This window comes from Tympanuchus pallidicinctus, unplaced genomic scaffold (genome assembly GCF_026119805.1).
Source record: "Tympanuchus pallidicinctus isolate F22 unplaced genomic scaffold, pur_lepc_1.0 scaffold7, whole genome shotgun sequence".
NCBI lineage: Eukaryota > Metazoa > Chordata > Aves > Galliformes > Phasianidae > Tympanuchus > Tympanuchus pallidicinctus.
This window is the reverse complement of record NW_026294791.1, coordinates 16,486,929-16,510,619: the sequence shown is the minus strand read 5'-3', so window position 1 is coordinate 16,510,619 and position 23,691 is coordinate 16,486,929. Positions and strand designations below refer to the sequence as shown.

Here is a 23,691-nt window from a genome sequence, read left to right as displayed (position 1 = left end):
TTCTCACTTTCTGTCTCTACTACCTTAGAAAGTTAATTCATTACTGTATCTGAAGGATGCCTTTAATGACCCTGACACTTACTGCCCAGGATGGCTTTGACTGGCTCATCTGTATTTTTTTCCACAGCCTTCAGTTCAACACAATCACTTGAGGGCAACTTGACTTTACCAGTTTCAGAGGCATATTTCTTGGATTTGTTGCTTCCAATAAATAGCCAATTAAGTACCTCTACAAAAAATTTGTTAGGTCATTCCTGCAGCTACCATCTCACCTTGCTCTACTGAAACACAAGTAGAAATTCCTTACACAGAAATTACACACAGCTTGAAAATTCAGAAGAAGTTACAAGTTACTTTTGCAGAAACAACTATTTCTCTTTTTAAAAATAAGTATGCACAGAGATATACACAATTCTCAGCCTTCATGTTCTCTATATTCAATACAAAAGAAATCATCTCCAGGAAAGGTAAACCCCACTACAGTTCAATTAATAGAGGCAGAAGAATCAGCACAAACTCCTTAGTTGTAGTTTGTGAGCATTCACTCTCCTCTAAAAACACGGTCTTCTATTTAAGTGCATTATCAAGATTTTGATACCCAGCCACCGATACACTTTTAGAATGATTGTTTTCAGTGAGTTGATTAAAAAAAAAAAATAAACAAATTACTTTGTTTCTACAACTACAAAATTGTAATTCAACCCTACAACTCAGATATCCTCAGCCTAGGATCACCAGATACGGTTGTCAAATGAACACCTGAAGACACGCTAGAAGACCTCAGATAAAGGTCAGCCTTTTTGTTTCTTTCTTTTCCAGTTGAACAATAATACCAAAGAGCTGATGAAATTCTCCTCCAATTTTTAGTCACTTTACAACACTTTTCAGCTGTTATGAAGTGATCTCATTCCCATTTTTGGTTCTTACATTTCAGAAATTAAATAAAGGAAAACTTTTTTCCAAATGAATACATCCTTGGTATCTTCCTTCAACCATTCCATCCTCTCCAACTTAGTAGATACAAAAATCAGACTTCTGTCCTCAGTTTCCCCTGAGAGATCTAACAAGTGTAAGAAAAACACTTGAGCATTTCAAACTGAAATAACATTACCAGCATTATTAGGTTGTGTACCTGAAGTAGTAAGTAAATTTTAACAAAAGGTAGTATCAGGAGCATGAAGCTCCTAAATCATTATTACATTAATCCTGGAATTTTCTCCTCCTCTAAAGCGTCCCTCAGGAACCTTCACATTTCCTTAACATAGCTATATTTTAACATAACAAATAAAGGAAAACTCTCTCTTCTTGATTCAAGCTGTTTTTCTTTCAGGTAGATGAACACCGAAGTGGGAAGAAATTGTCAATGTCATACACTGCCTGAATGAAGTCACTATGCCTCTTATCACAGAACAGAACCAAGAAATACATCAATAAATAAAGATGTATTATTCCAGACTGTCATTTTGGTTATTAGGCTAATGTATTCCAGAAGTGAGGGAGGAAGAAGAGAGTGCTCTTACTGTAAGTATGTGGTTCTGCTGGTATTGACTGAACAGAAATACTGTAGCAGAGTTCCAATTTGCAGAAGCCTGCAGCAAGGTTGCATTCACAATAAGGTCAGTAAAAAAATGGCAAGCACATTAGCAAGTAAGCTACTCCCATAAGTGTATAACACCTTTTCCATCAATATTTTGTGGAAATTTAAACCACAGTGATTTTATTATTTTATAAATCTCAGTTAGCATGTGTATAATGACATGTCAGTTCATGCGCAGTGTCAATATAAAATGCCAGTTTTGAATTCAACCAGGCATGTTATTAAAATGAAAAGTTCTGACTGACATTTCCAAGGAACATTATTTCTTCCATAAGCAACTCAGACCTCAAAGAAATCCATACATAAAGTGAATTATATCCATGTCAGTGTCCAGAGGTCCTCCTACACAGAGCATGGAGCAGCAAGTCATTTCCCCATAGACCAAGGTTTTAGACTAATACCACGCCTGCCTTTTCAACACAAGCAAAAACACTAAAGAAGTACTGAACACCACCGGTGAAGAGGTCCATCAGCACTTACAGCTGTGAAGCTCAGGACGGCCAATCACAGCTCTAACATAACAGCTTTACCAAGATGGCCTAAGTCACATAAAGTTTTAGCACCATGCTGGAGAGTAGCCTGTAACTGATCTAATCATTTTACAGCTGTTTATCTGATTTGTAAGCTATGGGTTGAACCTTGGTCTTACTGAATTCAAACATTTCCATCAGTGACTTCAATGGATCGATTATGTTCCATTGCAGAGACCTTTCTTAAAACAACATTCAATAGAAATATTTTCAGGTCCAGAAAAAGTGTATTATAACATCCACTAGCCACAGTATACGTTACAGCTTACTCAATCTCCTGTAATTAAGAATACTTCATTGAATAGTTGAATTGTTTAATATAGTGAGGCAGTGGTCCCTTTCACACTGCATAGATACTGCCAGGCTAAAAGAATTGAAAACAAACCATTATCTGCTGCAACTGCACCAATAGCAAAGTTGAGAATGAGACACTGAGGCAAGAAGTAGTGATTAGAAGGCTTCTGAGGAATGGCTGGACTCCACTCAGTTTCTACAAATAAGTAAACTATTTATCTAATTAAATAATTTTGACTTCCTCTTGTCTGAAGCCATCACCATTCGGATGTCTACAGTTCCTTCCCTGGTCATTTATAAACAACAGAAACATGAAGATCTTTTCACAGTCAGGCGTATGCTTTCCTCCCATGCATGTGTCTTTCCCATATCAAGTAAACAAACTTGAAATCCAGCATCACCTGAGTATTTTCTGCAGAACTGAAGAGACATTTATGCAACAAAGTATTGATATGAGTACTCGAACCAGTCCACCAAGAATTGTCAAAACAAGCCACTGGTGAAGTAAAGCTACCTTCTACTCAGGTCTACTAATATTATGAGCATTAGTGAGCTCCATCACTTTCAGCTTTCAGGTAGAACTTAAGACAATGCTAAGTAGAAGACAGTGCAAAAAATAAAAGTTTAAAGTTTACAAGAAATAGGACCATTATGAGCTAATGCCATGAAAAGTAGCATTTTTGGTGGGGGATCCCTGGTTTTATGCTCAAAACAAGTTGGCAACAGGACTGAGAGGTTGTACAGATCAAAGTGCAGATGTCCTTAATCAAGGAGGAAGGCAGTCAGTTGCTCACTCCTCAACATGCTTCGCTCCATTGACACTTCCAAATTTTCTGGAGAGAGATTTTTTTTCTGCCAGCTCATATTTCAGCCAATCACATCAGTTGCTTCTGTGTTTACCACTTTTCTTCCACTGACGGTGCAATTGCCCATTTGAGGGAACAGAGTTTTCTTCGCTGTAACTGACCTGGTACAGTTATTAACACAACTTCAGAAATCCTAATTATATTTTCAATTTCCTACGGCGATTATTTCCCCTGCTCAACCTCACTCTCAATTTATCCTGCCCTCAGCCCTGTGCCAATCTGGGTCTGCAGCAGGAAGGATGTGACTGGAGCTATGTTAAGGATCACTTCTATCAAAGTTATTTGATACTTTCTCCATTCATTACACTTGTAAGAATTTCTGAAGCTTTACAAGGAGCACAGGACAGCATAAATTCCTTCAACACCTTTGTAACGTGCAGCAATGACAGCAGAGCAGCAAAGCCCTGTACTGTGGCAAGTAAGGATTTGCAGAACCTAACAGCCGTGAGCACAGAAACAAAGCAAAAAAGCTGCTTACCTTTAGAAGGCCTCAAGTACCCCAGTACCATCAAGATCCCCTCACCTTCACAGCTAACCTTGAAATAAAATGAAGTCTGGGAAAGGGTGGATTAAGGCTCCACCCCTTCCAGTCACTCAGAGGCATTACATACACTTGAGCTCCCCTGGGTTGGCCCTGCCTTCCCACCAGGTGCTCAATCACTGGTTCAAGCCATGACATAGCATTTCCACTGCAGCCTTCACAGCCTAACTTAAGAGACTGCAAAGGTGGACTAATTTTTCCAAGGTTGTAAACATATATTGTAAATAAATACACTAATATATTATTAAAGATATTATTTGTTTGGGGATTTATAGATTTTTTTTAAGGTTTTTTTGTGTGTGTGCGTGTGTGGAAACAAACTGTTATCTCTTTAAGAACTAAAATACAGATGTAAAAACTTTCAGTCACTCTCACTGCAGTTAGAAATTACTGATCAGTAACGTTGATTACCACTGCAGTTTTTCACAAAGCTCTAAGATTAAGAGATGTTCACTTCTCTTCTTCTATCAGGTGCCTCAAAAGGAAACCATGAGAAGAGGCACACAATGAAAAACAGCAGGTAATACCGTATGAGACTCCTTATTAAAAACATAAAATGCCTTTCACTCTTAAGTCTACTTTTCAAGCCAAATGAAAGTTAGGTGAGACTATTATAATACAAGTCACGTCTAACTATTTCATTATCCACATCCTGCAGCATGATAGCCCACAGAATACCTTTTGAAAGCTCCAGAGTGACGGCAGCAGGTTGGATATAATGAACAGTGTTACAAATGGGGACACAAGACGACAGGTCTGGTGAAGAAGGAGTCTCCTGGAAACTGTACAGCTATAATTACTGAGTGCTGGTGCTGTCTCAGTTGGCTTCGAACAAAGGTAACCACCTTCAGTGAGCTACATTTCCTCAGCCAGCTAAAATGCAACCAGTCAGAGACAAATATTTATGATACGCAATATATAACTATAGCCATTGTCTGCTTTTATTACCTTATTTTTGCTGTGGCTTTGAAGTCTCCCAGATCAACAGCACAAGAGAATTAAACAGAAAAGCACTGAATTATTTTTAAATTAGACTTCCAAAACTATAAATGTTGAAGTCATATTTATAGGAAGATAAAATGCTCTTATTTGGGGCACATCACAATTGTTTCTCAATAATTCATTTGATTTGCTGTTCAAAAATCCATCAGGCAGCAGCCAGTGGGAGATGAGACCTCAGCATCCCTTGCAGAGGAGATCACTGGGCTGCCCTTAACAGACAGCAGAAGTAGTTTTGGAGATGCAGAGAGTTTTGGGTGAAGAAGGAGAGCTGTAGGAGATAGCAAGACTGTCAACAAGGCTCAAGCTAATCCATGTTTTCTTTCTCCCATCTCCTAAATCTCAGAAGTGGGTTCACTTAGAATTCATACAGGTCAAGGAATGAGTTATAAACACAAAGAAATTACACATACAGAAGCTAAGCATGGTCACAACAAGAAGTTGTTCTTCACTTATATGACCATCCGTGACATAAAACACCACATAGCCTAAGCATTAGACTTCATGGTCCCCAGCTACATGTGAGTAGAGAAATATTAGCTACTATGATATTAGTAAATTTCATAGATAAATTTGTCTATTTCATAGATAAATATCATGATATTAATAATATCACAGATGGGAAACAACAGACAAGTGTGTCAGTACTACCTAAAAAAATAGCAAGGTGAGAAAGAATATTGCCTCTGTCAAAATTATTCCTCTGTTATTACCTTCTTCCTTTTCTCTGACCTGTTTCTGGTGGAGAAAACATGAATAGTGAAGATACTATCCTATCACCAGTGACAGCCATTAAGTTGTATAAGAGGAAAAATAAGACTAAAGCCCTCATTATTCCTCATCTTGATACCATATTCCTTCATGGTCAATTATTTCAGAAAAAAAAAATACATTAAGTAGAAATACAATAGGTTCAGAGAGGTTCAACAAGAAGCACTACCAGTTTGTGGGGAAAAAATCTTTGCAATGAACAGTTAAGAAATAGGGGGAAAGTTAGCTTAGTTAAGAGATGAACGAAAGATGATATTATGACAAACTAATAAACAGAATGAGATATGTCAGCCAGGTGCATCTGTGCAGCTATCTTTTCAAAGATGTCGTATTACACAGTGTTCTCACTGATACGAGAAAGCAATGCATTTAAAAGCAAAAAGAGTGACACATGAGTTTGCAGAGGTTACTGCAATAGTATGTGTGTTGCATCTGTGGCCAATTCATAATTTACTTTTATTTACTGATTACCAGTACCGGTGGCCACTTCTCACACTGGAAGAGCAGAGTCACCCACTGCACAGTTCTTGGTCAGCTCATGCAGTTATGGTTCTGCTGGCTGCCACTGCACAAACACAGCAGCATATGGTACATGAAGATTGCCCTACAGGGCAGCAAAGAGCAGAAAATGTACAAGTTTGTGAAGATGCAATCAGAAGTGTGGTGCTTTTATCACCTTGTGAGTTCCTCAAGTCTGAAAGTCAAGGGACTTTCTTACTTGAATTATGCCAATGAGACAATCATTTGAAGAAGAGTTTTTTTGTGCTTTATCGGTCTGTTCTTTCAGAAGAGGTGTAAACAAAGCTGTAAGGCAAGTATGCTTGTCAGATTTCACAGCAAACTAGAAATAAGTCTAGGACTATTTTGAGGATGAAATGACAGAATTGCTGGATCCTTTGTGAAAAGAGCAGCAGTTGCTGCTAAGTGTTTCCTGGAGATCCCATATGAAGTTACTACTTGAAGCCCAAGTGTACAATACACAAGATATGGGAATGGGAGCCGATCTGAATAGCTAAATATTTCAAAAGGAGAGTAGGGCCAGAACTGGCAGGTGCTGATTTGGTCATGTCAGAAGCCAAACACTTAGGTGAGGGACAAGTTCGTAGGAAGAGGAATGCCAAGAATGAACCACTGCTCTAACATAGACTACATAAGACACAGGTGGGTGGACTGCATTCTGTGTCCCTGCTGAATCATAAGCTGCCCTTGAATGCAACTCTGTGTACAAAAAGCCTCTTTTGCAACTAACACACCCTTTTCCACAAAGCACCTCCATCTACTACTCCTCCAAAGCACTGCAGGATTTTTAAAAAAGCCTTAAAATAAAGCAAAGAAAACAGTGATTGTTAGTAAAACTTCAGACAAATACATAAAAGCTGAGAGAAGCAAATCTAACTGTCAGTACCTATTCTCTGCTTCTTCCCCAGAGTCTCACATCTTACCATTACTGTAACTACTGTGCCCTAAAGGCCTGTGCACTGCAACCACAATTCTGCCTTTTTTAACAGATTTTTGCCCTCCATCACGATAATTACCACATTACATCCTCCCACTGCTACTTTAAACACTCTCTATTCATAGCATTGAGAACGGGCCATTTCACAAGGAGGGCAAAAGCAAGGTGGTCATGTTCGGTCTGGAACACATAAATTAACTGCAAACAGCTGCTCATGCTGTTAGTACCAGCAGTGTGACATATTCCACCAAGGAATTCAGGACTGCCAGGGGCCCAAAATGCCATGTTGAGCCCGATGGAGATCTGAAATTCCAGTTTCCTTCCCTCCTGTACAAGCTGCCAGCATCCTACAGATTCCAAAAGTAAAATTCACCTGAGATATCAAGGAGGAGCTAGGAAGGTAGATTAAAACAAAGTAAGGTATGGCCAACTATGAAATCGAAGCCATTGGATCTGCAGAATCTAAGAAACATTTTGGTTCTATGCTACTGCTAGAACATCAGAATTTGCTACTGGAAAAAAAAAAAAAAAGGAATGTGTCTGCAGAGGCTGTTTGGCTCAAGCACAGATAAGATGCAAGGTGCAGTACAGCTTCATTCTGAACACAAACACCAGCTGATTTCAATCACTGACTTCCAGATAAAATATTCAAATAAGTGAAGTGACAAAGAAGATTGAAAATCTTTTGCATTCTGATAACAGCATGCGTCACACATGGTTACTGTGGGCATTATTAACACACAACTCATACACCCAGTGATGAAGATTTGAGGTATTGCTATATGTGATATGTAAGTTCATAGCTTTTCATATAGAAGACTCATTAAAGGCATTTGCTATGGATTTCTGCTGACTGTAATATTTTATATGACTCCTTATGCAGTGTAAAGGGTTTTTTGCCAAATTGGTTCCTAATTGAACCTCATCAAACACGACAAATCCATCTCTCAGAGAAGTGATGTCTGTTACTATGTGATTTCCATTGCACAAACAATTTCATGTCAATCTTAGAGAAATTCTAAGTGAAAGCAAAAATTCAGGTTCCTGGTTTGGGGCTTCTGGATTTATCTGACATGCAAAGAGGCATAGATAGAACTATGAAAACAGGAAAATCTAGCCTGCAAAGTTCTCAGAATACTGAAAGCCTTCTCATTTACGTTACTCACAAGAAGATCAGCATTTAGATCCACTGCCTAGACAAGTTAAACAGATTCCTGCACTGGACTGCCAGTGGTAAATATTCACTGGTTACCATTTAAGAGTCACAGGTGACAAAAAGATACCGTTCTTAAAATAACATTTCTGATAGAAGTTTACATCTCTGTATTTCTGATCAAGAACTTAAGATGCAATTGGGCATACACAGCACAGTAGATTTGTCCTACAAAAACTTATACCAGGAAAGCAATTGCAATCATATTTTGAGCAGAGATTATGAAGGAGGAAAAACAAAGAGTAAAATATAGACAATAATTGCTAATGTCAGTCCATTCAGACAGTATTATCTTTTATCTGCAGTCTGCCTGTAATGTTCACAGTAATGACTCGGTAGGCAAGGCAACAAGAAATATCCTTTCCTACTTGGTTCTTAAAGAGTAGTCTTTCCCACATACTACATCACTTACATTGTTCATACTCCTGTTGATATCAAGCATGCTACACTGCCAAGCACACTAAAGAATTCAGCATCTGTTACGTATCTTTTCACTACGTAGGGTAAACAGTACGTATTTATCAAGAACCCCGTCTCTGCTGATTAATAACCCTGCTTCGTTCTCCCTTCCCTATTTGCAACTCTCCTCCATAAAATTCCTGTCTGGGCTGTCTCTTCCTGCACACACACCATATGGCACAATGATACAAATGAGATGAGACTAAGTTAATTGGTCATATTAGACCCTGTGAAACAGATTCAGTCTGATTATGAACATTTTTGCACCTATGCAGAACACAGAGGCACTGCCCAAACAGTAGAGGAATGGAACACGTTAGCTGTTTGCCCACAGAAGAGGGGATCTTTCTGTTCTTGATAAGCTCACTCATTCAGCCTGGCAGTTCCTTTTCAACCTGAGATGAAGAACTGCAGAATTCACTTCTGTGTTTGCTCTATGAAAATGTATTTGTACCACTGTTGTGTGCATAGCTGCGATCACACGCAGCAGTTTCTGGAGCTCAGAAAGTGAAAATTGTTCCCGAACAAAGAAATGTAAATACTGAGTCCAGCAAGCACATTGCATTAATTTTACTTGCAGAGATATTAGAACCAGGCTGAGAGATACTGTGAACAAGTGCTTCTCTCTGCTTCTCTCACGATTGTTTTCAAACCATTTGAGTACTTTGGGATATATAGGGATACACACAGGCCCCCTGAGCAGCACTCATGTAACTTTGCTGTCTGTTAAGTCTAGTCCCCTATCCAAATTGAGTTGAGCACTTCCAGTAATGAAATCTGAGGAAAGAGATATCCATCACTTTGATATAGCTTCCAAGTCATTGCAGTGCTAACAAGATATTTTAGTTGAGAAGATTTTATACCTATTCAAAAAGCAAACATGAAGTCCTTTTCTAGACAAAGAAAAAAAACATAAGAATCCTAGTGATACAATAATTAATAAGAGAAGTATAATGTTCTTCTTGAGCGTGGACATAAATCAGATGCTGGTGTGCTCCCTGCTGCTTATATGTGGTGTTGCTCATCATTACCATAATTTGTACTGAAAACAAAAACTACTTCAATTTCAGCACAAACTCAAAGTTGAATAATACCATCACTAACAAAACATTTTCCATTAAGGTAACTGAGCAACCTGGAATTTTGAGAGAACAAAGCCAAGTTCACATTATGAGAAACCAAACTTCATTATTTGCTATCTCAACTATTTCTAAATCTTCTTGTATTAAAACTCATAAAGCAATTTCTCCTTTGCATGTTTACCTTTCTCCAACCGCTACCCCACTGGAAAAAGGAACATGGGAGAGGGGGGCTGCAGCCCCTCAAAGCACAAGCCAGCCCACATTACTAGCTGCCCCCAACCCCTTGATCTGACAACCCTACAGCATGGGACACGAGCGCACACACAGACAACTTTGTGCCACTGTGTTGGGCGAATACATATTAAAGATCTTGAGATGACAGAGAATACGGCCCATCACTTTGCAGAACAGTGAGACTTCGTGGAAGGTCTGCCCCTTCCAGCACCACCTGATGCACTTTCCACAGATACCCACAAAGAACACGCAGTCCTTAGCAGGTCTCTGTGCTGCAATCAGCTGGGGACAGTCCTTCCCAGACCAGTGCCCCTCTCCAAAAAGCAACCAAGCCTTTTGCTATGGCTCTTCCTGCATGAAATGAATCATTATAAAGCAAAAGAATTCCATCTTAGAAGAAATGCAGTCTGCTGTCAGCTAAGCTGTTTTCTCAGCCGCAAGGGTTAAGCCTTTCCAAGCCAGAATGCAACAACAAACAATATGAGGTGGACGGGCACTCCTGCTCTAAATGAAGAAATCAAAACAAAAGGAGAATAAAAAAAAATAGTGCACCATTTCAAGTCATTACCAAAAGAAGGAGCTGGGGGTAAAGTGCTGCCAAGCTCAGTAAGGCAAGACACTGCCTTCATTCTGGGTGCAGGAACAGAGACTGCATATCCACCTCATGCAAACAGAGCACCACATCAAAGGTGCACCTGACTCTGCCATCCATTTTTGCACCTAATGGGAATAACCTGGAGGACCCCAAACACTGCCTAACAGCTTGGATCAAAGGGGATGAAAATGTTCCCTGTACTCCAGCTGAATTGGAGTTTGCTCTACAGGAACATAAAAGAATATTTGTTTTTCCTCATTATGTGAAGCTTTTTCAACAAAATAATTAACTGTAACATAACAGAAACCTTCACTGGATAAGAATTTTTGAAGCATATATTGAAATGTTACTATTCCACTGATTGTGAACTTGAAAGGCTATGTAGGAATATGAAAGAGATGAGGCTTCAGAACTTTATTTTTTTAATATTTTCAACCCTCTTAAAAGAATAACCATCAAAGCAAATAAAAGTTTAATAAGTAAAAAAAAAAAACATTTTAAATGAAAAACCATGATTAACTTATTAGGACCCATTAAGTGTATAATTACAAGGATTTTATTACATTAAGATACCAATTTCTTTAAAGCCAGAAATAATACCTGCTGAAACTTTAATTATTTAAATGAGAAGAGAAAGAGCCATGTTATCTTCCCCGACAAAGATTAAAATCAATTTAATTGCTTCTCTGCTGCATTGACATGATTCTTGCTGTGAGTCAAGCAACCAAAAAGGGAAATTAATACTGCAGCTGTTAATCAAGTGATATTTGTGTGCTCCATCTTATTATAGTAGGAGAAAGAATAACTGCTACTTTGGAGAGTTTGTCCACACTATATTTCACAGAAATGTTTTGTGCTTCAAAGAGCACCTTTACTTAATTTGAGTTGGAGGCATCTCCAGGTGATGTGCAGCCTGAGAAAATTGTATGTTGCATTGTTTGATCCCCTCACAAAAAAAAAAAAATATATCATTCTGCCAAGAGTAAGGTTTGTTTCAAATTAAATTCACCCTTGGGTATCTGCCTCGCTACTATGAAATTACTAAGTCACACCAAAAAGGGATAAAAATACAGCTGGAGGAGGGGAGTGCCTATGAATCATAATATATTTTCAAGGAAGAAAGCAGGTCAAAAAAATCAACAATTTCAGTAAAATTAAAACATGCCTTGGAAAACATGTAACAGCTGAGCACACAGCACAACCCGTGGCTTCTATCTTCTGATTTAAAAATGTTTATCCTTGCAGTGCCTTTGTTAAACCTCTGCACCAAGTGAATATTCAGCAACATCTACAGTCGACAAATTAATGTATCTGATTGTAAGAAAAATGGTATTGTGAAATATTTATGAGTTCTGAAATACAAACCCGTGTGGTGCCTCATCATCTCTTATCAGCCCTTGTTAACTTTACAGATGATGAGAAGCACCAGAATAACTGAGGTTGTCAAAACTAATAGATCTCAGAGGCTCAGCATCGGCACGGCTCAGTTCCATCTACAGTCCATTTCTGAGAAGTTTTAACTCCTTCACTTCTCTTCATTGAACACAAATCAATGCCATTACCTGGGCTGTTATTTATTGTCACTAGCAGCAGGTGCCCCAAGCACTGTCACAGACATTTTGTGAAGTGGCACTATGCAAAAAAAAAAGCTGTTAACAAAACGACAGACAAATGCCAACTAGTTTGATTTAAATAGGATCCAGAAATCTGTCTGGATCTCATTGGATCCAAGAAAAGCAAGATATGGGGAAAATTCTCAGAATAGAGGCTTTCTTTGCACAGTATGTATTTGTTAACAAGGCTAGAATTGCTTCTAGTTGTATTCATGCACTTTGTGCACTAGCAAGTGTTACATAACTAGTTACTGGGCTGAATGAGCTTTTTTAAACTGAAAAACTGATTTGAGTTAGGTTTATTTCAAAGAATCCACAAACATGAAGAGTGAAAATCCTCTTTCCATCTAAGTGATTGAGGATTTCAAATTCTGCCTGGTGCTTTAAACCAGGGCACCTAGTCACTTCCCAGCCCCACTGTGCAGCTATCTGGGTGCTATCAAGAACACCAGAGCTTTTGCAGCTCTGTCAAAAGCAGCCATGGAGGCCAGAACAAAAGCAAAAGCCATAATGACCACACGGAAGGAAACTCTGCCATGGAGATACCATAGCAGTAACAGCTAGGTTTTTATCCATATACACACACCTGCAGGCTGGGAATGAGGTACTGTGTCCACTCATGACATAGCACGAGCAGGTCTTGGAACAAACTGCAGCATTATCAGAGTAAAGCTGCTCACTCGACTGACATGGCAAACAAATACATCCAATAACAATCACATCCTCTGGAGTGTGCAGAAGAAAAACCAAAGAAGGTTAGAGAAGGAGATTGATAGAATGAGTCCAATTTTATTTCCTGCAAAGCGTGACACAGCAAGCTTCACTTGCTTTGATACCTGTCAGAGAGTCTTTGTCACAAAGAGACAGTCTGTCCATTTTCTAGGGGATAGAGGGGCTGACATTAGTGATTGCTTCTCATAAGAGCCCTAAATGCAATCCTACGTATCTCTAGGAATAAACAGAAGTGATCCATCTTGTTCAACAAGGATAACATTATGTTCTTTTCTTCACATCTTGTCTACTCTATCTCTAGCTGCCTTCAGTGTCAGCAGGGCTACAGAGGAGTAAGAGAGTTCTTGGTGCATTCCATGACAGTCACATGTGTTTGGCAGCAACTTTTTTCCTATCTGCATGGTTACTCTTTGGTCAGCCTGGTCAGGCTATTACCATTTATAGGAATCAGCATGAAGGGAATTTGTGGCCAACCATTTTGCTAAACTAAAAAATACAAATTGACTAACGAACAAAAAAGAGACAATGTACATATACCAACCAGAAACATAGGAGCTCAGCTCTGAAGGAACAGAGGATGGGAGAAGAGCAGAAGATCATTATGGGGCAGGGAAATTTTGTTGGAAGGGGCAGGACAGGGTAAAAACTTCCCACCTCAAGGGTAACCATTATGAATGTCACATAACAGTGTTCAAGCATATTGCCTCTTCACCAGCTTGCATAAAACAGACTCGAAACTGTGACAGGCTTGAAACTTTCATAGCACTGCCTTACCAAAAAGCTGCCCATGTGAATCCTAGAGAGCAATGCATTTAGAGTACCCAAACTTCCTTCACAAGCTGTAGCACTCACAGCCAAGAGGCAACCAAAATAGAACTGAATGATGCTTCACATGCAAGTCATAGACTTTCTTGCAAAAGGTTAAGCCTCAATGCTTCACATTGCTTAGGTCCAATGCAGACCCAAATGTATTAAAAAAATCTGGAGGAGAGAGGAGAAAAGTGTTTTTGCAGTTTCAGAGGATAACAAAGCTACAGAAAGAAGTATTCTTTCACAGGAGCCTTCCAAGTGAAAGACGTTATCGATTTCAAATAACAAGAACAAAGTTGATGCAGACCAATCTATTGAACATAAAAATGTTTTCAACTTGTACTTTGATACACTATTGTGGGAGCTTTTCCAATAGTTATCCTTTTTTCCTTGAGTACTTCACTTGCTTTTTCAAATGGCAGACATACATAACTTGCTATTATCAACTATAAGACTTACAAACCCTTCCACTCCTCTAAGTAATACGAATTCCCATCGGATTTCTGCATTTTCATCCATCTCTTTGTAAAGGTGGAGAGAAATGTTATCCAACTGCTCAGAACAGTGCTCAGCTGAACCTTTAATGCTCACAATACTCTATACCCAGGATTGTGCTTCAACCATGAGCTGTGATGTTTGTGGTAGGGAGCAGTGGGGGGGAACATAAAGAGAAATAAAACTGATTTGATCTTTATTGTGAGCATAATTTTATGGAAGGAAAACAAGTCAGAAACCAAGGAGAACTATAGCTATTTTATTTGAGCCAAGGCTGATTTGGGTAAGGCTTTTTTGTGTTCTTCCCTGCAATGTATTTCTTCTGATATACAAAGTGCTATTAAAGAATACAGTAATGTACTGGTAAGAGAGGGTCTACTCTGTGATGACATGAGCTACAGCTTGCCATTTTGGTGTGCTGAGAATGGAGTTGGTATCTCTATAATTCTGCCCTAAAACACTGAGGAGCATGTCAGATAGTTACTTTTTCTCTTAACATTGCAGTCAGAATAAAAAGAGTGATGAGGCATATTTTATAACTAATATTTTGGCCTCAGCAGTCTTTTCTTTTCTGTTCAAAAAAAGGTTCCTGGTCCTGCACAGCCTGCTAGGAAGCAAAGAGACATAAGAAGTTCATCTGCTGTTCAGTATCCAAAGTTTTCTTCAGTCATTCATTCTCTCTTCTTTCCATACTGACAACTTGCATCTAGGCTGGCAGAAGAAAGAAGGAGAGAGGAAGGGAAAGTTGTTCCCGTATCTTCCGTCACCAGTAGTTTTTATATTCAGACAATTTGGAAACACAAATAGCAGCTTAACATGCATCACTCAATGAACAGTTATCATCGGGAACACAGAAAAAGAAAACAGAAAAAACATGAAGATTAGTGGCACACCTTAGAGATCTGGGAAATCCCATACCTTAGATGTCTAACAGGATTCTTCACTAATGGTTCTACAAGGATGCTTGCAATGATTAATTCATGCTTATTTCTGTATCACTGACATTTACAGCAAATTAACCTCTCTGCCTCAATTTTAAATTCTGCATATAACAGATTGTAGCTACCTATAAACGATGGGCTAGGAAATAGTTAATATTCTTAAATGGACCTAAGGCTTGAAAATACAGAGTGATATCAGCTAAAAGGAAGAAAAAAAAATTAACAGTGCCCATGCATGTATGAAAAGAATGCATCCTGGTTTGTATGTGATGCAGTTTGCACAAGAAAAAGAAAAAAGAGACCTTTAAAGAGAGATAGCAATTGTGGAAAAAGTATACAGCATGTTCAGAAACCTACAAATGCTATGGATTTATGAGAAGAATGACTATAAATACTATTATTCTAAGTTCTGACAACACTTAGATATAGTTTCGCAAACAGGTTCCACCTGGAAGGTTAAAACTGGATTTACAGCACATTTACTGCTTTGTAGTATCTACCCACGTGCATGCTTTTATTGTGCAGTAAATACAAAGCAGCTTACATCACATTTACTGTCCAGATCATGTAAATTGAACTATATCTGAATCTTAGAATATTATCATTAAAAGCACACACATCTGAGGTAATAACAATAGCAGGTCCCATACTATAGCAGCAAACAGACCTAAAATGAAATTCAATACGACATAATGTAAGCCAATGAAAGATGATGTACAAAGGGTCTTACTACAGGTCTACATATTGAACAGTCATTTAAATCCTATTATTTCTGGTTACACTGCACTATTTGAGCACATTTCTAGGTAGCTATAAAGAAACATTATGCCTAGTAATGCTAATTCTCCATGCATAGCAGATGGTTTCACCATAGTGAAAATGTGTGTTTCAAAGTCAGACCCAATGTAGGTAATGATGAAAATAGCATCATCCAGTTCCAAAGAAATACAGCCCAGAGAAGGGAAAGGGAAAGAGATGCAGTAGAGGTAGAAAATATAGTACTGCTTTTCTGGAATTTTTGCAACAAGCAGTGGAGCCAGAAAAGAGTTGTTGAGGCTTGCTTTACCTGTGCGACGTAGGAGCAAGAAGATGCACAGAATATGGCCAAGATATGGGGGTCCAAACAGCTATCAGCTACTTTAAAAACCTGTGATATCACACAGGGGAACTGCCAGTCCTAAAAGAAAGCTCAACAAAAACATGGAAAGAAGAAATTCCACACCATAATTCAGTGAAGAAAAAAACCCTCTCTGAACACCTAGCCCAACAAGTTCAGGCTTCTCCAGGTGGCACCACAGAAACGTTTTTTCTCAGAGTACACAGGGTAAAATTGTTTCTAAAAGATTTCTCCACAGGAAAAAAATCTGCCAGCTTTTCATGTTAGAAAATAGAAGGTAAATGCATATGCTTGAGAAAAATTAGCCCACCCTTGTTTTAGTCCACCTTCCTGCAAACAAAATGTTTACACACCCCTCTATCGTAAAAGTCTTTAGGTAGAGAAACAGCCTTGCCAAGCCTCCTGTGTGTTTAGGTTCTTTGAGACAAGCTCAGGTCAGGACAAACAGGCATGCCATTTTATTTTTTATAACCAGTGTTCAAAAGAAATTAAAAGTGTGTGAGAGTTTTGTGTTGTTTTTTTTTTTAACAGGCCCAGATGATGGGTCAAGCAGGGCATCCCTGCACAGCCACTGACTGCAAAGGTTCAGCACTGCTGGCTATATCACAGAGCTGACAAGAGATCAGTAGAGGTTTTGGCACTAGCAAAAGTGCCAAATTTTCATAAAATTTGGTTGATTACACTCACACAAGTTCTGTTGGAGACATTTAAGGTTTCCACATTCCCTGTCGGGATGTATCTGAGCCAAATATTCAAGATTCCCCAGGATCAAGTCTGTGCTCTGCCAAATGGGACAGGTCCCACAGCTTGTTTCCATCACTACAGCTATAAGAGCTACTCCAAAAGTAATGCCTCCCGTTTTATTAAGTTGGCCCACGACATCAGAGGTGGATGTTGGTGATACAGCAGTAGAGGTTGAAGCTTCCCACCAATATTCCATTACATTTTGCTGCTGTGTGACAGATGGCAGCTGAGGGGCAGTCTGACAAAATAGCATCTGGCATGGAAGTGTGAATGAAGCAAAGTGTCATTGAATTACTCCACGCAGGAAAAAAATGGCACCCACTGACATTCATTGCTACTTGCTGAATGTTTACAGAGACAACACAGTGGATGTGAGTGCACAGAGGCAGCGAGTGATGCATTTCAGCACTGGTGATAGTGGGCCATTTCCACTGGTACAGATTTTTACAAGTGCAGCATGCAGGCTCTTGTTAATTGCTGAGGGATATGCATAGCCAGTTGTAGTGCCTATGTTGAAAAATGGTCTTATGTAGCTGAGAATTTGCTCTATCAAGTACTGTTATCATTTCCAAAAAAACAAACTGGAAGCATTAATTTTGGAGCAATCCACGAACATAACAGCTCATGCAAACTGAAATGCAAGGGGACAATATTTTGAGATAGTACAATACTATCTACTTTTGTCCCTTTGGTGGCATCCTATGGACATCACCTGTACTAAAGACAAAACAGCACTGCTTTTCATAGGCCTTTGACATGTAAAATGCAAGTATCAACTCCACCTCCTTTATTTTGAGCCAAGGCAGTGAGTCCTGGATTAAAAGCACTTCCTCTTAGAGTTACCACAGTGCAGCAGTAAATGAGCCCAAAAATTTTTGGGTAGCAACTTATGGCAGGAAGGGCAAAATGTGGTGAACTGTCTGATCTCTAACCTGCACTCTGTGCCCAAAAGCATCATGATCCACAGAACCAGTGGCTTTACCTCAAGCAGGGCTGTTGCTGAAGCCAGCCGCCACAACCCAGCCCAAGTATGTTCATGGGTGCTTCACTGCAGGCTCTCCTCAGCCAAGCAGAACATGGACATTTTTGCTCTGTTAACTAAACACACTGTATCCACTCACAAGAATACAGCTGCCAGACTTCCCTTTATAGCAACACAAAAATGAAATGAAGAAGAAATAAAAAATAACTATAGAAACTCACAAACAACAAAGTAACTGTTCAAGTCTGATCTAGTTCCCAGTACAATAGAAGTCACTATACTTTAAAAAAAAAAAAAAAAAGGCAAAAAAAAAAAACTTTGGATGAATAATAGCAGAATAAAAACCTTGGAACTGCAGACATTCTGGTCACATTTGCACAAACCCAAAAATCTCATTGATATCCTCCAAGGCAGAATTCGTTCTTTCTCCATCAAATGCTTAGTTAAAATTCAGAAGCTATCAATAAGGCTTCCAGAGAAGATATAATTTTCTGTATATGTCAGGAGTTTCCTCAATCATTTGTGTACTACACCGGGGTTTTCTCCACCCACTACCCAGAGACCGAGCTATCATTACACTGAAGAGAAGCTGAAAGTGTCCAGAACATGGAGTAGGCTGTTCCTATTATATTAGTGACTTTCACTCATTTAGCATTTATAAAGCTGTCTGTGAACAAACATGCATACAATATATATAGCCAGAATAGATTCACACATAGGGTAGTGAAATGAAGTGAATTTGATATTCCTGATTAGTGGCTACAGAAATTCTTTGATAACACTAAAGAAAGGTTTGGAAATGGCCATGGAAAATATTTGTTCCTATACAAAAAAAAAAAAAAAAAAGAACAAACAACGTTAATGTTGCACAAGAAAATCTCATTGAAGTCTTATCACACTTTGCCCTTGCTGAATAGTCTTGGCTTCAGCAGCTGCTACATGAAATGCAACTGTCACTACAGTGAATAAATAAGTAAGTAGTGCTATAATACAGCTGCCCCCAATAACAGCATTAGTATAAAGCCTTTAGTGGCAACCACCATCCAAACCAGAAATGCATTCTGACTTTAAAAAGATGTGCTTTCATGTCGTGAAACATCTCAGTTCACATAGTGTATGTACCAGAGCTTATCATTGATTTTTCTCCTTCTTCATAGAATACAGAAAAGAGCAAGTACCTTGCCCACTGCTGATTCTGCTTTCCACCCCACAAGACACTTCTAACACAAAACATGAACCATTCAGACACACTGCACCCCAGCAGATTTCTCCAGCACAGTAGAAAGTGTTCCTCTCACATCACCCCCTAGCCAGCACCACCACAAATCTTCTTTCACCTTTACATGTGCTGTAGCACAAACGTGGGCACTGGGACAACACAGGTGAGTAAAGAGACAAGGCATAAAAATAAACAGTATTGTAACACACTTTTGGGCAGCAGGAATGAAAACAGTTGCAGGCAAACCATTTTTATTGTGGTTTTAAGTTGACTAGTTTGTACTTATTCTTGTTTAAGTATTTCTTTATTTCTTCTGCGAAGTGTCATTTAAATGCAATTATAGTTTTTCAAGCCAAGTTGTCTCTTTGGTAGACAAGCTCTTTTCATAGAAATGAAAAATGAGTCTTTTTGTAAGGTGACCCTCAGTGAACTTGCCCAGATAGAGATTAAAACATTAAAAAGGATCTGCACTGCATTCTAGAGAAAAATAACATACATATAAAACAACAATGATCAGACAAGCAAGAACCAGGTGGGAAGTCTTGCTGTCTACCCATTCAGCACTTCTGAACACAAATCAATTTAGTCACCTGCAACCTTGGCCGTAAGCTCCCTGCAGGAATTACAGCCCATGCATACACAAGCCCCAAAGAGTTTTGTTCACAAAGCTTAATCATATGACAGAAAATATCATCAGTTTCATTATATATGCTAGCTCAAGTTATGAGATAATATCATATTTCTGGAAAGGTAAAGGAACTGGGTAGCATTTTGAATTCACTGGCAAGGTGACAGAAATAATTTTAAATGTTTAATTCAGCAGTTATTCTTGCTGTTATTCAAGATAGTCTCATAAAGAATGAAAACCTAAGGCAGTTACAATGGAAAGTTTACAGAAGTTGAGTATTAAAGAAACTAGTAGGACAATAGTATCAAATATGAAATTCAGATGAACCCAAAGGGGCTTCTTCCTGTCTCCACTGTAAGGATGTTGACAATAAATTCTTATTTATTTATTTTTGTCCTGACTTGCAGGTCAGCACATTCAGGTTTTGGAAGACCAGTGGGAATAACAAGCAGCAGAGAGAAGTGCCAGAATGGCAGAAAGCCCTGCTGCCAGCCTGAATGGCTCTTGAAGTAGTTGCCTACTGGTAGTTGTCAAGTTAAACATACCAAATGACTTTCTTTGTGAAGATATAACTCTTCAATATTCTTAGTAGTTCAAAGTCATCACTATATCTAGAATATGGAAGTAACTGTGTCGTCTGAAAATAGCACTGTTCCTCTTTCTTTTTTCCACCCCTCTTTCCTCTGCAGCTCTCGTAGGTTTCTTAAAGAAAAAGAAATCTCATCTTAGAGTGGTATATGTCAACGTACAACTTTCACAAGTGAACTTTCTACACTGTCTGTCACAAGCACAGAGAGCAACACTGGGCCCAAACTCACCATTCCCTTGAAGGTAATTATAGATATGAAAAAAGAAAATCAAAGAGCTCTGCAATTCCTCTGTGGCACACTGAGCTTGTAAAACTAAACCTATTTTATTTCATCCTATTCAAATCCCTATAGTTCCAGTGAAATTTAATTACACCTTCACTTTGCATAATTAAACAGCCATTGCATAGCATTCTAAAGCATATAAAATGACTGACGAGCATAGCAGAAAAACTTCTGGAAGTAGTAGGTGGATGAGGAGGCTACAGGTATGTCTAGACAAAGCTAACTTGCACAAAAGAAGAACCATTCTTGTTTGCCCAGCAAGATTAAGTAGATCTCCACATACAACATGTTTTATGCAGTTCATCTATTACTGATATTTTACCTACCCAATTCACAGCAAGCTTAACTAATTGCATCACGTAGAATAGATATGTCTGAAGTTCTGCCAGTTATCACGTGGGACTTGCTATCTCAGTCACAAAGAATCTCCTGAAAGGTCTGCCATTTAGTGAAGTGGTAGCAGTGGTACCATCAGCTAAATCCTTAGCATCAGCTCATTCCAGTACACGGACTGAGAACCAACATTTTTCCACACACACAATGAACATGGTCAGATTATACGAAGCTCTCTATTTCATTTTCTATGCCAACAAGGAGAATACAAATCACCGTGTTTTGGTAGGTTTCTTCTTCCTTGCTTTTTCTATGTCATGTCCATCATAGTGGTATCCAAATCAGCCTTCATTAATGCATTCCTTTGAGGAGAGGTGCTAATGGGCTGTGATATCTCTGAGAATAGACCATGAAAAGCTTTGTCCGAATTTTTTCCTTACTAAAAATCTAATATATTGTAAGCAGCTAGAACACCATTCCAATAGATTGTTTGAAGGAGTATCTCTCTTTGTTTTCTCTCTCATTCCCTTTTCAGAGAGATTTCCTTTGCTGATATAACTATTTCTGAAACTAAAGAATACACCTTCCAAAATCCTTTCTTTAAGCAGCAAAGTAGGTGACAGTGGCCTTTTCAGTCATTGCATTGAACGCTGAATGTAATTAACAATGGCCTGCTTTGAGGATGTATTTTATGTTTCCCATACTTGGTGAAGAGTAACATGTTTTTTACATTTTTTCTCAATTATTCTACAGGAACTTTTGTGCACAAGGAACACTGCCATTTTATATGTAAAGTTACTCAGATAAAATGACCAAGGGTAACATAAGTCAATTTAATTATAGCAAACCATTATGTTTTTTTTTTTTAATTCACTCTATTTATTTTTTTTTAATCAAATCACAGCAGATCATAACTGAAGAAAGTATTCCTATGCACAATACATAACTGTGAATGTTCTAGCAAGAAATAAGGAAAAATATTAGCTATGACTTCCAAAAATATTAGCTATGACTTCCAAAAATAACTGATGCTGAAACATGTGGTGAAACAGGTATTTTACATTATTTCACATTTGTGTGTTAAACTGCACTTCACATACAGAAAGACTGAAAGGAAAAAAATACAGATAACTTGATATTACATACATGCAAAATTCTGTACAAAAATATAAAGCATAAAGAACACAGATATATGGTATATATGAAACCTCTCAGGTAATCAAACAAAAATCAGAGTAGCTTTCTCCAGTCATAAGATTGACAGCTTTTCCATATCTTTTAGAAGGGTTGGAGTATTCCTTTTTCTTGACAGACTACTACCACACATCCTATGAAATATTTTTTCCTTAACTTCTTTGGTTGCTTTCCTAAAACACTCCTTAGCAAAGCTTAGTCACTGGAGGCTGCACAAAGCACACAGACCTGATCACAGCATTTCAGTGATTTAACATCTGTAGATACACACATGCTGCTGACAGATGCACATAAGGAAACTAAAGATTACAGTGTATATGTGAGTGGAATAGCTACACAGGAACGAAATTGACTGAGGAGGTGCAACCTTGGAAGCCCATCAGATTGCAGGATCTAAAAATAAGGTAGCTTTTGTTCATGAGCGACTTAAGGCAAATGGGAAAGGCAAAGGTTTGGGGCATGATAGGATGGAACCTAAAACCATGTACTATTAAAAAAAAAAAAAAACAAAAAAAAAAAAACCATAAATCAGACCATCAGATTTAAACCACAGCATAATATCAAGGGTCACTTCTACTCTTACCCTAAGCCAGGCCTCATTTTGGAAGATACCACATGCCAACATAGAACAAAGCAGAAATTCCTGGAAAGCCACCATCCAACAGACAACTGAAATACAGAAACATAAATCTGAATTAGAAAAAAAAAAAAATTGTGACTTCCTTCTTATCAAAAGACCCAGTACAAACTCACAGCACTACAAACATCTCAAACCTTCCCAGACCCACTCAGTAGAGCCATTCCTAAATAGTTCCCAGCACCTATACCAGCAGGTGGGCTGTGACCCATGCCCTGAGGACACAGCTGCACCAGTGTAGCAGGTCTTTACCTCAACCTGCCTCTTACCAGGCCTGGTGGGAGGCTGCAGTCTCTGCAGAAGGATTCCAGCAGAGTTCATAAGTTAGTGCAAATCTATCTTTCGCATCTATTTCATCTCCACCAGTTCTCACTAGATGAGCTGAGGCACAAGCATATTCTTCTTCTATGTATACGCAAGCAACCAGAGATGGTAATGTCTTAAGCTGCTGCTGGAAAACTTGCTGCTGCCATGGAGTCAAAAGTGCCATATACATGGAAATATAGCATATGTTGAAGCAGCTTGGCCCCAGGTTTTCCCACATTCATGTTTTACGTTATGTCCTCTGCTAGTGTGATACTCCACCAGGCACAGGGATGCGGAGGCCAGTCATGTTTGGCAAATGATGTACTGCTGGGCATTCTCTGCTTTGCCTGTGCTGTAGGCAATACTGTCATCTACAGAGATATTGGTCATGTGCATTCCTTTTACTGGAGCACAAAGCCCGCTTGTGCAGA

The 23,691-nt window shown here is 38.7% G+C and overlaps 1 long non-coding RNA gene across 1 annotated transcript in view; it reads right to left on the bottom strand.

The window, feature by feature from the left end:
* The window catches only part of LOC128072560 (uncharacterized), a 63,707-nt gene extending 40,711 nt beyond the window's left edge, over positions 1–22,996 (bottom strand). Inside the window, exon 1 of the long non-coding RNA XR_008202346.1 lies at positions 22,901–22,996. This is a non-coding gene — a long non-coding RNA (uncharacterized LOC128072560). The remainder of the gene's footprint in view (positions 1–22,900) is intronic.
* Positions 22,997–23,691: the final 695 nt, after the last annotated feature.